A 14,043-nucleotide genomic window follows, 5' to 3' on the forward strand; every position below is an offset into this window, starting at 1 on the left:
GAAAGAAGGAAGGAAGGAAGGAAGGGAGGGAGGGAGGGAGGGAGGAAGGAAGGAAGGAAGGAGGGGGGAAGAAGATGGAAGAATTTAATGAGCAATTACTATATGCCATTAAGGTAGAAGAGACAGAGGAAAAGAAGATAGGAAGGAAGGAGGAAAAGGGGAAGGGAAGGGAAGGAAAAGGAAAGATGCACTACTATGTGTTTGTGCATTGTGCTAAGTATTTTACATTTATTATCTCATTTGATCCTCACAACAACCTTGGAAGGTAGATGCTATTATTATCCTCATTTTACAACTGAGAAAATTGAGGTAGATAGTGCCTAGAGTACTTGACTAGAATCACATAACTAGTAAGTATCTGAGGCCAGATTTGAATTCAGGTCTTCCGAGCTCCAAACCCAGGACCCTGAATCACCAGCATTTTCCAATTGGAATCAAAAAGCATGGGTGTCATTCCACAATCTAGCTATGTGACCTAAAATGACTTACTTGACCTATGAAGCTCAGTTGTCTTATGTATTATAAAATTTAAATTAATATCCAATAACTCCAAGTATATATTTTATAAAGTTCATTAATAATCACTTGAAGTACACAAAATAAAAAGAAAAAACATAAAAACCTGACTATAAAACACCTGACTAAAATTCTCCTGCCTCTAAATTCACCCCACCTCCACCAGCCATGTTTCAGGGAGAAGAGAGCAAGAGGTGGGGTTACATCAAAATATATGCTCCCTATGTAAGGACATAGGTAAACACATAAATAAGATGCTGGGATTTAGAGTCCTGGGGAGCAGATTCTAATTATACACTATAAAGCAAAAAGAAAGCACTTAGTAACTTTAAAACACTACATGTTGTTCAGATGTTCAGCTGTATCCAACTCTATGTGATTCAATGGACTTTTTTTTCATGGAGTTTTCTTGACAAAGATACTGGAATTATTCACTAGCTCCTTCAGTGTATCCTCGTTTTACATATGAGGAACTGAGGCAAATAGGAATTAAGTGACTTGCCCAGGGTCACACAACTAATAAATGTCTGAGACCAAATTTAAACTCAGATCTTCCTGACTAATGGCCTGGTATACTCTCCCCTGTACCACTAAACTAAAACTGCCCTAAAACATGTGCATGATTCATTACTGTTGTTAAACTCTCTGAGCTTTGGTTTCCTCATCTTTTAAAGGAGAATAATGACACTCCAGTTTAAAAAGTTGTTAAGAGACACAAGCTTTATGAATTGCAAAGTGCTTCCATATATGTGTCATTGTTTATGGTGGTGTTTATTATGGAGGCAAGGAGAGAGTATAAAGGAAAAACCAAGCCAAGCAGAATTTACATCTTGCTCTTTTCCCAGTTCTCTCCCTGGAATACTGGACTACGTCTTCCTTCCTTTTAATGTCCTCATTATTCTCCCCCCATTACCAAAGGCCTTGTATTTTGGGGATGGAGAGGAAGAACCATGGCAAGGCTGGACCCAGATAATATTTGAAGTGGGCAGAGTTTCTTCTGGACCTTTCTTTCACTGGAGTCATCCAGAATATCTGGACAATCTGGAAGAATGATATTCTGGGACTCTGGATCAGGTTCTTGAGGGTAGAGATGTAACACTGCCATAGAGAGTCCCACCTGAGAGTAGGAATTTTATTTGTTATGACATGCCTAACAAGTGTTAGACATTATCAAAATCTCCAGGAATACACAAATGGAAAATGACATAGTCCTGACCTTCAAGGTATGTAAGATCTAATAGAGAATCAGTGCAATGAAGGGGGGGGGGGGGAGAATGGAAACTGGAGTTTGATAATCAGACTCGAGCTCCACTATTTACTATCTCTATAACATACTGCCTGTTACATCTCTTTAGTCCTAAATTTCCTCATTTGAAATATGATAGTGTAGGGCTATCTGATTTCTAAATTCCCTTCCTAGACTTAATCCCTTTATTCTTTGTAACCTTGGCTCTGTGACCTAGAAGGGCCACTTATGTGTTTGATCTTGAATAAGGATGTTAGTGTCCTCTTCGATTATGACTCTCCCTATTTATCTTACAGGGTCATTATTAGAAAGTTTTTTGTAAATGTCAAAACATTAAATCAATCAAAAAGTACTTACTAACATTTATTAAATGACAGATACATACTTACATACAGACTGGATGAAAGGTCCTAGAAAGGCTGGGTAAGTGAAGGGAAGAAACAGGGAGAAACCTCCCACAGAAGTCTTTGAGCTGAGTTTTGAAGAAAACCAGGGATTCTAAAATGTAGGAATGAGGAAAAGCATTACAGACATGAGGAAGAGTCAATGCAAAGGCACAGAGATGAGAGAAGAGTAGGTGATCATCACTACTTGAAAGAACCTTGGAGATCTTCCTGGATGGGGCACGTAAGGAGAACAAGCAAACATCACACTAGCTAGAGTAATAACACCAATAAGTGATGATGATGATGATGATGATGATGATGCTGACACTGATGATGAAGATGTTCATATGATAACAACAAGAATAAGTTTTCATCTGAATATCATTAAAAAGGTGAGCATGAAATAATAACACTAGTAACAATAATCATGATTCTGTCAAAGTTTAACCTATGTCATAGGAGCTGGAGGAGGAGGAAGGAAGGATTTGGGGAAGAACACAAAGGCAAAGTCAGAGAATTCCAGCCAGATTTACGTACAATAGGAATTATGCTATGAAGACCACAGAGAAACACGGAAACACTAATGAAGCAGCCACTGCAGATACCTCTGGTTGACTTAGCATACTAGCCCATGTCATGTAACCACCCTTAAGAATTAGACATGGATTTTTGCAGTCAAATGATGGCTCTACTAACAAGTGTAAGGATTATGATGTACACAGACAGGGTGGCAGGATGAATGGACCTTTCAGAAGCCAAGACAAATCAGAACTAATGAGAAAGACCAATGCTCACCTGAAATATGAATTTTCACCAAAATTATTTGATCAGGATTGTGCTGACCACTAAAATAGTAAGTTATGAGAGTCTATGAAATGGACCAAAGCTAAAATGTGCTCATTGTGTGTCATTAGTATATCATAACAAAACTAAAAGCAATGCCTCAGTTCTAGGCACAGAGTCACAGGCTTCACTCTTTTATTAATAATGCTTTCAGTTGTAAGATATGCAATATATTACAAGTCAAAGAAGGCCAATTGTAAAAATTAACTTCATTTCTATACCCAGGTTAGATGAAATAAGAGTGTTAATTGAGAAGTTACTTAAATATAAGCTCATAAACAAAAACTATTATTTAACAAAAGGCAATCATTTAATCTAACTTCTCAATTGTTCACAATAAATAAACATAAAGGATAACAGGAAGCTAGAGACATCAAACATAGGATCAGAAAAAAATGAGAATACTATTACAGATAATTCACATGTATTTTAACACTTTACAATTTATCAAGGATTTTTCTTTTAAAAAATTGTCTTGAGATAGATGGCACAAGCATAATTACAATACACTTATTTGACAATTGAGGAAACCAAATCTCAGAAAGATTAAACCAGTAGATTTGCTTAGTGATCCAATCATTCCTTCCCATTTTGTCAGGAAAATTCATGAGATTTTTTTTTCACAAAAAAGTGATATGAAAATTCTAATTAGCATCATTTTAATTCAATTCCAATCCTTAGTTTTATCAGTGCTCTTCTCATTATTAATCCATTTTAACCCATCTTAATCAATTCCCAGCAGTGAGCTTCTATCCAAAAGCTGATGTCCTTACTCAAATTGCAAGTCGTGTCTGCTTACATTCCTGATAATCATAGCTTACTGCCAAATAGACAGTTGAGAGAAATTAATACTCATGAACTGGCATAATTTTTGAATACTAGAAGAGAACTAGAAAACCTAGTTTTACTTTCTAATTTTGCTACTTATTAACTTTTGAGCAAGTAATTTCCACTATGGGTCTCAATTTCCTTATTTGCAAAATGAAGATTTTGTACTATGTGTTCTCTAAGTCTCTTTAAATTTTGTCCTTCATCTCTTTGAGATATCTCACAGGATTCCCTAAAAGATTTCTGACCCCAGTTTTCATAGTGCTTGAGCACGATAAAGCCAAAGAAATAGAATTGGGTTACTGTTAGCAGAAGGTTACAAAGACAATTATAGACATTAATATTTCCAACAGTACTAAGTGGCCCTATGTATAAAATGCTGAAGTTGCAGAAAGAATGACACACAGTTCAAATCCTGCCCCAGATGCCTACCCAGTGCAAAACACCTAAATCTCTGAGCTTTGTTAAGATGAAAAGAACTATAATAATTAACATGGTTGTCTATAGGATAAGATCACCACATAAATATTGATTATTATGCATAATACTATCATTAATCAGTTCGCTTTCTTTCTTCTTATCTAGAACCATACTTCCTAGCCACTTGTGAGCTGATAGGATTGGTCACAGGCACTAAAAGAATGAGCAATAAAACAACTATAAGTTTAAAAGACAATTTGAGATCCTTATCACCTCTTTCCTACAAGGCTTCCATAGCTCCTAAACTGATCCTTGTCTCCAGCCTGTCCTCTCTCCAATGCATATTCCATACAGCTACCAAAGCACTATCCCTAAGTGCAGGTTGATAAAGTTATGATATTGCCTCTAAGGTTAAAGACAAATTACTTTCTTTGGCCTTAAAAATCCTTCCTAATTGAACTCCAGCTTGCCTTTCCTGGCAAAGTTTACCTTTTTGCCTTTCACACATGTGAAATTCTAGCCAGACTGATCTTACACAGGTCCTTTGTACCCAAAAGTCCATCTCCTGTCTTCAAGCCTTTGCAGATGTTGATACCAATTCCTAGAATGCCCTATCTCAGCATTGGCAAAGCCGTGACGCATGTACCCAGCCAGCATTTAGGGAGCTGCTCTGTTCCCCTCTTCTGAGGCCCAAGGACATTTTTCTGCATGCCCCAGCCTTCTGTTCAGTCACCCTAAGCAAGCACTTTCTCCCTCAACTCTCTCCAGGCATCTCTGAGCTCAGACACCTTGAATTTGCCCTCTGGGCACTGGAACTCAGAAAAGGTTCTCCAAGGACACCTCTTAGGGATCTGCCTCTTAGAAGCTCTAGCTTCCTCCAAAGCTTGGTTCATTGGCCATATACTATAGGAAGCTTCCTGATTACTTAAGTTGTTCTGTTTACCTGCTATATCCTCTGAGCAGAATGTAAGCTCTTTGAGGATAAGGAACATTTTTCCCCTTATTTTTGTCTTTGTATACAGGTAGGTTGCACAAACAATAGAGTGATGGTCCTGGATTCAGAAAGACCAGATATCAAATCCAGGCTCAGACATTTAATAGGCTGTGTGAACCCTGGGAAAGTCATTTAACCTCTGTTTGCCTCTCTTTCCTCATCTGTAAAATGGTGATAACATTAGCACCTACCTCCCAAGGTTGTTGTGAGGATCAAAACAGATTCTCACTGTAAAAGACTTTAGCACAGAGCCTGTCTGGCACATAGCACTTCATAAATGCTAGCTATTATTATTATCATCATCACCTCCAGTGCCTTTCCTCACATTTTGCCTATAATATGTGCTTAATAAATGCTTGTTGGATAGACTGGCATCAAATCTGAAGATTTCCTTTTGTTTTCTGTTTCTAGGAGGAGCTGGTAAGGGATGGGATTAGAACAATATTTTCAAGGGAAAAGTGATTTTGTTTAAAAATCATCAGGCATTAAAGATAAGACAAACTGTGGCCAAGTGAAGAACCTTGATCACATTAAGCAGTCCAGGTTTTACATGAGTAATTTTTTTTCAATTTCTTGTTATTTTGTTAAAAGCTTTCCTTTTACCACAATATGAGTATATTGATGTGAAAAACAATTTACATTTTCTTGCTGTTGCATTTATATTTTCAGCCAAAAGTGCTTTTTCCTATTTAAACCTCTACCTGAAATGCAAAATTGAACCCAGAAAGCCCAAAGACCTCGGCATTTCATTCATCACACCAAAGCCCCTTTAATGCGTTTGCCTCTTAATGGCAATGTTTAGCTTCAAAAGTATATGTCTCTGTTTACACACACACATGCAAAAACTTTTAGCAAAAACTTTTAGGCAGGTCTCGCATCATATTTCTCCATTTTATAGGTTGCTGTGGAAACAGATTATCCCCATAGAAGTGAAAAACCATGTTTGAGTCTAATGCAAAGAACAATCCATAGCATGAAAGAGAAGAACAGCTGGGAGTTGGAGTAGTGTAAGCTGACATGTCAGACAGTAGCCAGACAAAGTGAGCCAGGCACTGTCTGAAGGAAGGGGGAAAAAAGAAAAAAAAAAAAAAGAGGAGGTGGGGGAGAGGACCGGGGGTGGGAGTGTGGAGGGGGAAAAAAAAGTAACAACTGAACACTGTCAACAGAGTCTACAAAATGGGCCAGCTGTTCGCTCTCATCATAACTAAGAAAATACAGAGAGAATTCCAGGGTTGAGGATTAAATTTACTGAAAGAGGGGGGAGTAAGCCCTAAATGGAAAGAATGAATAAGATTTCAGACAAAACAGCCTCTACTCAGAAGCTTTTATTGGAAACTGTTTGCAAAGCATGAATCTGTGCTATGGATCCAACACACACTTTGCTGTATTGTTTCAGGTATAAAGGTGGATGTGCAGAAGACCTTCTCCTTTCCTATAATGTGAATTCTGCTATCTCCTTCCTGAGTGAGTGAGGATCTCCATGACTAGAACCTTAACAGGACAGAAATCAAAAACTTACACTGGCCTGTCCCATTGGAGATGATAGTAATGGCCTCCTTTTTTTTTTTTTTTTTCTTCTTTTAGCTTCTATCTTATGCTCTTTGGTGATTGCCGAAACTTAAGTTAAGGAGAGAGAGAACTTTGGGTACTCAGCTATAATAAACAACATGATTCAGTGTGAAGAGAGATCAAAAACCAAATGTCAGGAATTTGTAACCCCAAATTGTAACCCCAAGAATGACATGAAATGTGTGACTTTGGAAAAGTCACTTAACTCCTCTTGGTCTCAGAGTTTCTTCATTTGTAAAATGAAGTTGATTAAGTGGGGGGAAATGCCACTCTATAATCTTGGTTCTATTAAAAATATCAATAAAATTAATAAAAAAAACAATGTCAAGGAAGGTGGTCAAGCCGTACCAGATCTCAAACTGCATTATAAAGTAGAAATCATCAAAATAATCTGGTACTGGCTAAGAAGTAGAGAAGTAGGGGCTGCTGGTTAACTCAGTGGATTGAGAGTCAGGCCTAGAGACGGGAGGTCCTAGGTTCAAAATCCAGCCTCAGACACTTCCCAGCTGTGTGACCCTGGGCAAGTCACTTGACCCCCATTGCCCACCCTTACCACTCTTCCACCTAGGAGCCAATACACAGAAGTTAGGGGTTAAAAAAAAGAAGTAGAGAAGCGGATCAGTGGAAAAGATTAGGTAAACAATAAATAGTAGTAAAATGACCATAGTATGCTATGTTTCATAAACCCAAAGGCCCCAAATTTTGACAAAAATTGCTGTTTAAAATAGAGAACAGTATGGCAGAAACCAAATATAGTCCAACAATTCACAATATATTCAAAGATAAGATCAAAATGATTTAGAACTAGAGGGTGATACCATAAGCAAATTAGAAGAGCATGAAATACTCCTGCCAGACCTACAGATAAGGGAAGAATTTATGACCAAATGAGATAGAATGCATTAAAAGATGAAAAATGGATAATTTTGATTGTATTAAATTAAAAGGGGTTTCCAAAAGCAAAACCAATGCAACCAAAACAATGTAACAATCTGATTATAACTAATAAAGAATATGAGGCCATTTCCCTGAAAATAATATTATTAATGGGGATATGCAATTCCTATTAAACAAGAAGGAATCTTTTTGTTAGTCTCCTGCAAAAAAGAGCAAGTGAGTCCTGCCTCTTGCTTATAAAGGGAGTTGTGTCTTCTTTTCTGATTGGCCTGACAGTTCTACCTTTGGATCGTCCTTTGACAATCTCTACTGGTGAATATTTCAAAAAGAGATGAACTTAGAGACTTTCACTCCTCCCTTGTTATTTCATCACAGAGGAGGTGGGTCTTTACCTTATACAAAAAAATACCAGCTCATTCTTTTATCAGCAAGTGGCCTGGACCACCATATTTTAAATACGTCCAAGTTCAACATAACTGATCAGCCCACTTTTAATCTTTCAAATCTGTCAGGGTTCACCCTGATTGATTAACCCTGTCCTTATTCCTTTTATCCTTTTAAGATATTAACAAAAGAAGGAAGATTTGATAGCCTGTAGAAGAAACTTAGGAGTAGCCTCAAGCTTGGGATCAGGCTTTTTAAGCCTAAGTTGGGAAACAAGTGTAAAATGATTTCATGTAATATAATTCAATATTAATTTTCCACATTTAGAAGAGAAGCAGAAAGATGGAGAAAAATTTTTACAAGCCTCTCTTATCAAAGCCTCATTTCTAAGATATATAAAGAAATGAGTCAAATTTATAAGAAAATATATCATTCCTCAATAGATAAATGAACAAAGGATATGAACAGGCAAGTTTCAGATGAAGAAATCAAAGCTATCTGTAGTCATATTTTAAATGTTCTAAATTACTAATGATTGGAGAAATGTAAATTAAAACAACTCTGAAGTACTACCCATCTGATTGGCTAAGATGACAGGAAAGAAAAATTATAAATGTTGGAGAGGATGTGGGAAAATTGGAACACTAATGGACTGTTGGTGAAGTTGTGAACTAATCTAATCATTCTAGAGAACAATTTGGAACTGTGCCCAAAGGGCTCTAAAACTGTAAATATCTTTTGACCCACCAATACCATTACTAGGTCTGTATCCCAAAGTGATTCCTCACCAAAAAGCAAAAATGACCTGTTTTGCCCAAAAATGTTTATAGTATCTCTTTCTGTGGCAGCAAAGAATTGGAACCTGAGGCTATGTCCATCAATTGGGAAATGACTGAATAAGTTATAGAATATCATTATAATCAGAAACTGTTGTGCTAGAAGTAATTAGGAACTGGATGATTTCAGAAAAACCTGAAAAAGCCTATATGAACTGATGCAAAGTAAAATGAGCTGAACCAAGAGAATATTGTTCACAATAATAGTAATACTGTATCATAATCAGCTCTTCTCAGTAATATAATGATCCAAGACAAATCCAAAAGGCTCATACTGAAAAATGTTATCCACCTCAAGAGAAAGAACTGATGGAATCTAAATGCAGATGGAAGAATACCATTTTTCATTTTATTTTCTTTTGGCTTTTTTTTGTTTGTTTTCTATGAATCTTCTTCTACAACATGACCAATATGGAAATATGTTTTATATGATTGCACATGTATAAACTAAACCAAATGTATTGCCGTCTCAGGATATTAGAAAATAAATTTTAAAATTGTCATTACATGTAAATGGAAAAATATTATTTTTTTTAAATTTTAATGATAAAAATCCTATTTCTAAACTTCAACATGGAGTCAAATGCTAAGAATGTGCAATGGTCATTGTGTTTTTGAGCTGAAAAATAATGTCATCCAGTCCACTCATCATTTTACAGATGAACAAAATTGAGGATGAGAGTTGGGGATATGACTTGTTCTAGGTCATAAAGTTGAGAGAACAGGAGAAAAGGAATAGGTGAGTCATAGCCCAGATCACTAAATCTAGTCAATCTAGTATCCCTCCCATTAAACTACTACCACCACCAAGACAACAAATGTGTAAATGCTACTATGGTTAAGGGCTCTGTGCTAGATTCTGAGAAATATAAGACAATTTGTCATCCAAGGACTTAAATTTGGATCCTGATTCTGCCATTTATTCCCTGTGTGACCTTGAACTTATTCAAATCACCCAATAAATTTTTAGACATAGCTCAGAGGCAACCAGATGGCCCAATAGATAGAGCACTGGACCTGGAATCAGGAAGATTTGAGTTCATTTCTGATCTCATATATTTAAGAGTTGTGCAACTCTAGGCAAGTTGCTTGACTTCTGCCTGCCTCAGTTTCTTCATCTGTAAATAATGTTATTGTTGTGAGGATAAAATGAGATAACAATTTAAAGTGTTTTGCAAATCTTAAGACACTATATAAATGTTATTTTTTATTATTATCATTATTTCTTAAGAGCCTGTTATATGCTAGACAATGTGCTAAATACTGGGAGTAGTAAATACAAATATCCAAAGATGAAATAATCCTGCCTCTCCAGGAGCTTGCATTCTTTTAGGGAAGTCAACAGGTCATATAAAACACCCTCTCAAAAGTCCCTTCCTACCTGGGTACTCAAAGTAGCAATTGGGTACCCAAAAAGCAACTGACTATTATTCTTTCAGGTTTCTAGAGATAATCCTGACAGGCTATCATTCTAGTACTATTGCTCACAATCCCCCTTCTAGTTTGTTTCCCATTAACAATCAGTTAGACTTAATCAGGCTTTATAAAAGTTCTCTCCTGAGATGGTATGACTGGAAGAGTTGGCACAAACTATTCCTGCCAAAATCATGAGGAATGCTCTTCTATAGGTATACATAGCATTCATGGGAAAAGTAAAACCAAATTTAGAATACTATTGTAATAACTATATTATCAAACATTTGGCGTGACTTCAGGGTTTGCGAAGCACTTTACATGAATCATCTCATTTGATCCTCATTGCAAATGTAGGAGGTAGGTGCTATCATTATTCCAATTATCCATATGAAGAAACAGAGGATAAATAAAAGAACTTAACACATATGGTGAAGGCATAACTCCTAATGCCTGCACAAGTCCATTTCTCCCTTCATGGAGTAGTTATGATATTTCCCTTAGGTAGAGTTCTTTGCTGTGTTCTGTGGGTCAGTTCCTTCCTAGAACCCATAACCAACATCAGAACATCTGGGCCTTTGGAATCTCTAAGATAACCACTTGTACAATTCCACCACAGAATATACCTTCATTAAAGAGTAAGAAGGAGAAAACATAAGAGACAGAGTGATAAGACCATCTAGTCACCCAGATAGGATACAGCTTGTCTTTCCCCCCATTTAACTATTCAGACATTCCTCAAAGCAGTTTCATGCTTCAAAGTCAAAAAGGAGATAGCACTGAAGGTATGGGGTTGCCCCTTTTATATGCCCCCTGAGTTTGTGGTTCACTTGTTTCAGTCATGTCTGATTCTTCATGACCCCATTGGGGGTTTCCATGGCAAAGATACTTGAGTGCTTTACCATGTCCTTTTCCAGCTCATTTTACAGATGAGGAAACTGAGGCAAACAAGGATAAGTGACTTGCCCAGCCAGTAAGTATCTGAGGCCATATTTGAACTCAGGTCCTCTTGATTCTAGCCTAGCCCTCTAAACTTGGACTTGGGAGAAATTAGATACCTAAAAAGGTTAGTCACTCTTAAGTGATCAGATATTCTATCTTCAGCAGAAAATTTGAGGACTCTTCATCATCACAGATTACAAGCACCTTTGTCAACATGTGTGGCTGCAGGTTTTCACCAACCTTAGGCATGTCGATGGGATGGCAACCATGCAGATCATATCTGCTCATAGTCCAAGATTTACCCCCATGGTGGAGTCTAATCCCATTCCATATCTATAAGTATATACATAAGAAATACAAAAGAAATGGAAAGTAGACTTGGAAAAGACAGATTCAGTGAAGGGACTAGAAAGAACTTCATGTAGAAGGGAGAGCTTGAGCTGATTGTTGAAAGAAATGAAGGATTCTATGAGGTAGAAAGGAACTAAGAGAAAAATCTCTACCATTGTCTTTGTATCAACAAAATGTAAGGATTGGACAAAATTGCCTCACAAGTTCCTTTTACCCTTAAATCTGTGATACTAAGATCCCATGTTCCTTGACCTCAAAGAATTTATAATTTACTAGAAGAGCTTTTGTTCTTTTGGATAGATAGACAATGTATACACAGAAAAAATGAGTGCAAACTAAATGTCAAGTAGTCAGTCTTTCAGTCAACAAGCCTCTATCAATTGTTTGCTATGTGAGAGTCACTGTGCTAAGTGCTCAGTATACAAATAATAGCCAGATTTTATAAAACACCTTAAAGTTTACAAAGCCTTCTACAAGTATTATCTCATTCTATTCTCACAACAACTCTGGGAAGTAGGTAGGCTCTTATTTTATCCCCACTTTTCAGATGAGGAACTGAGGCAATAAGTGATTTGTCCAGGATCACAGAGCTAATAAGACTCTGAGGTAGAATTTAAACTCATGTGTTCCTGACTCCAGACCCACATAGATGCTTCTAAAGACAGACAAAAATATCCACTTCCTTCAAGGAGCTCACATTCTAATTTAATAAAGTAATTTCAAGATGGAGAGACTACTAACAACTAAGAGGATATTAGCCTTGAGTAGCATAAGCCATAGTTTTTCTTTTTCATATTATTCAGAGTCCAGTAAGCCAAACCACCAGGCAAGAAATGAAACTAGGTAGCCACGGAATAGAGAGTGCTAGGGCTGAAGTCAAGAAGACCTTAGTTCAAATCCTACCTCAAACAGTAGTGGCGTGATCCTGGACAAATCTCTCCACCTGTTTAGCTTAGTTTCCCTGACTGTGAAATGAGGATAATAACAGCAACTACCTCGAATGATAATTGTGGGGCTTAAATTAGTCAATATTATAAAATTATATAGCACAGTTCCTGAAACATAGTAGGCATTCTATAAATACTTTTTGTTTTTCTTGCTTCCTCTAAAAATCCTTCAGGAAAAGAATGGAATTCTTGAACTCCACCAGAAAACTTAGATGAAAAAAGACTAGTTTTTAAGCCTTCTAGTCCAAAACCTATAGAGAGTAATTAATCATAAAGGAAGCAAAGTACCTGTAGGTGAAGCTTGAGGAAGCAGGCTTATAAGGCAGCTTTAAAAATAAACTCTGTGGCCTCTTATTAAAACCTGAGATATCATGGTGAACCTGGGGAAATCAGATAGCAAGTGTGCCTGGGGAAAATTAGGCATTTGTCTGAAATAAATTAAATATGTCCCACCTTGACTTTGGATTAAGTATTTTTTTTCTTTAATTTTGTCTTTGCAGAAATGCATATGTAAAAGGAAATACTGAAATCTCACCTGAAAACAGCCAACAAATATCTCAGCAAAAACATAAACTAGTATCTATGAATGTGTGCTAGAATGTCTTTGGAAAAGGACTTGCCTCCCCTTCCTTCCCCTTCCCAAAGAAAAATTTCTGGAAAAGATTATTTCCAAGCTAGAACTTCTGGAAAAACTAAGGGTGTTTGTTTCCCACTAGCTTATACTCATTAAGAGGCAGCTAGGTGACACAGTGGATTGCATGCTGGACCTGCAGTCAAAAACATCTAGGTTCAAATTCTATGTCATATACTTATTAGCTGTGTGATCCTTTGCAAATCATTTTGCTTCCATTTTGTCAACTTTAAAATTGGGATAACAGAGCCTAAACTTGTAGGATTGTCATGAAGCTTTTAGCACAATGCCAGCTACATTGTAGGGACTATATTTTTTTCACTAGGTTCTTTATATCATCCCTTATAAACCAGGGCATTGAGGTAATTGTATAGAAATTCATTTCTTCAAATAAGGAAGAGAAAGAAAGAGAATATATATATACCCAATCCTGAAAACAGAAGCTATCTTGTTCCAGGTTTTCTTGGACACATGAACTTTACATTTCTTTAGGTTTCCATGTTTGGCCCAAAAAGATGCATCTGACAGCATTTTCTCTTGGGTATTTTATTTGTAATTTCAAGACATTTCCACCAGAGAAATTGCAGTGCATTAATTATAGAAGCTGTTTCCTTCTTGCTAACTGAAAAAATGAATAGGACCAGACTTGCTTCTGATATAGCAAGTTCTTAGTTAAGAAAATATAGAAATTCACATTTACATTAGCATTGAACAGAATTCTATCATATTTTTGACATGTAGATATATAGGAGCTTCATTACATATATTCATGTGGTGGGGGAAAAGTTTATATAGTCTGCTTTTTTATGACTCCTGAGTTCTTTATTTATTGTTATTTAT

The sequence above is a fragment of the Gracilinanus agilis genome, chromosome 3 (assembly GCF_016433145.1).
Source record: "Gracilinanus agilis isolate LMUSP501 chromosome 3, AgileGrace, whole genome shotgun sequence".
Classification (NCBI taxonomy): Eukaryota; Metazoa; Chordata; class Mammalia; order Didelphimorphia; family Didelphidae; genus Gracilinanus; species Gracilinanus agilis.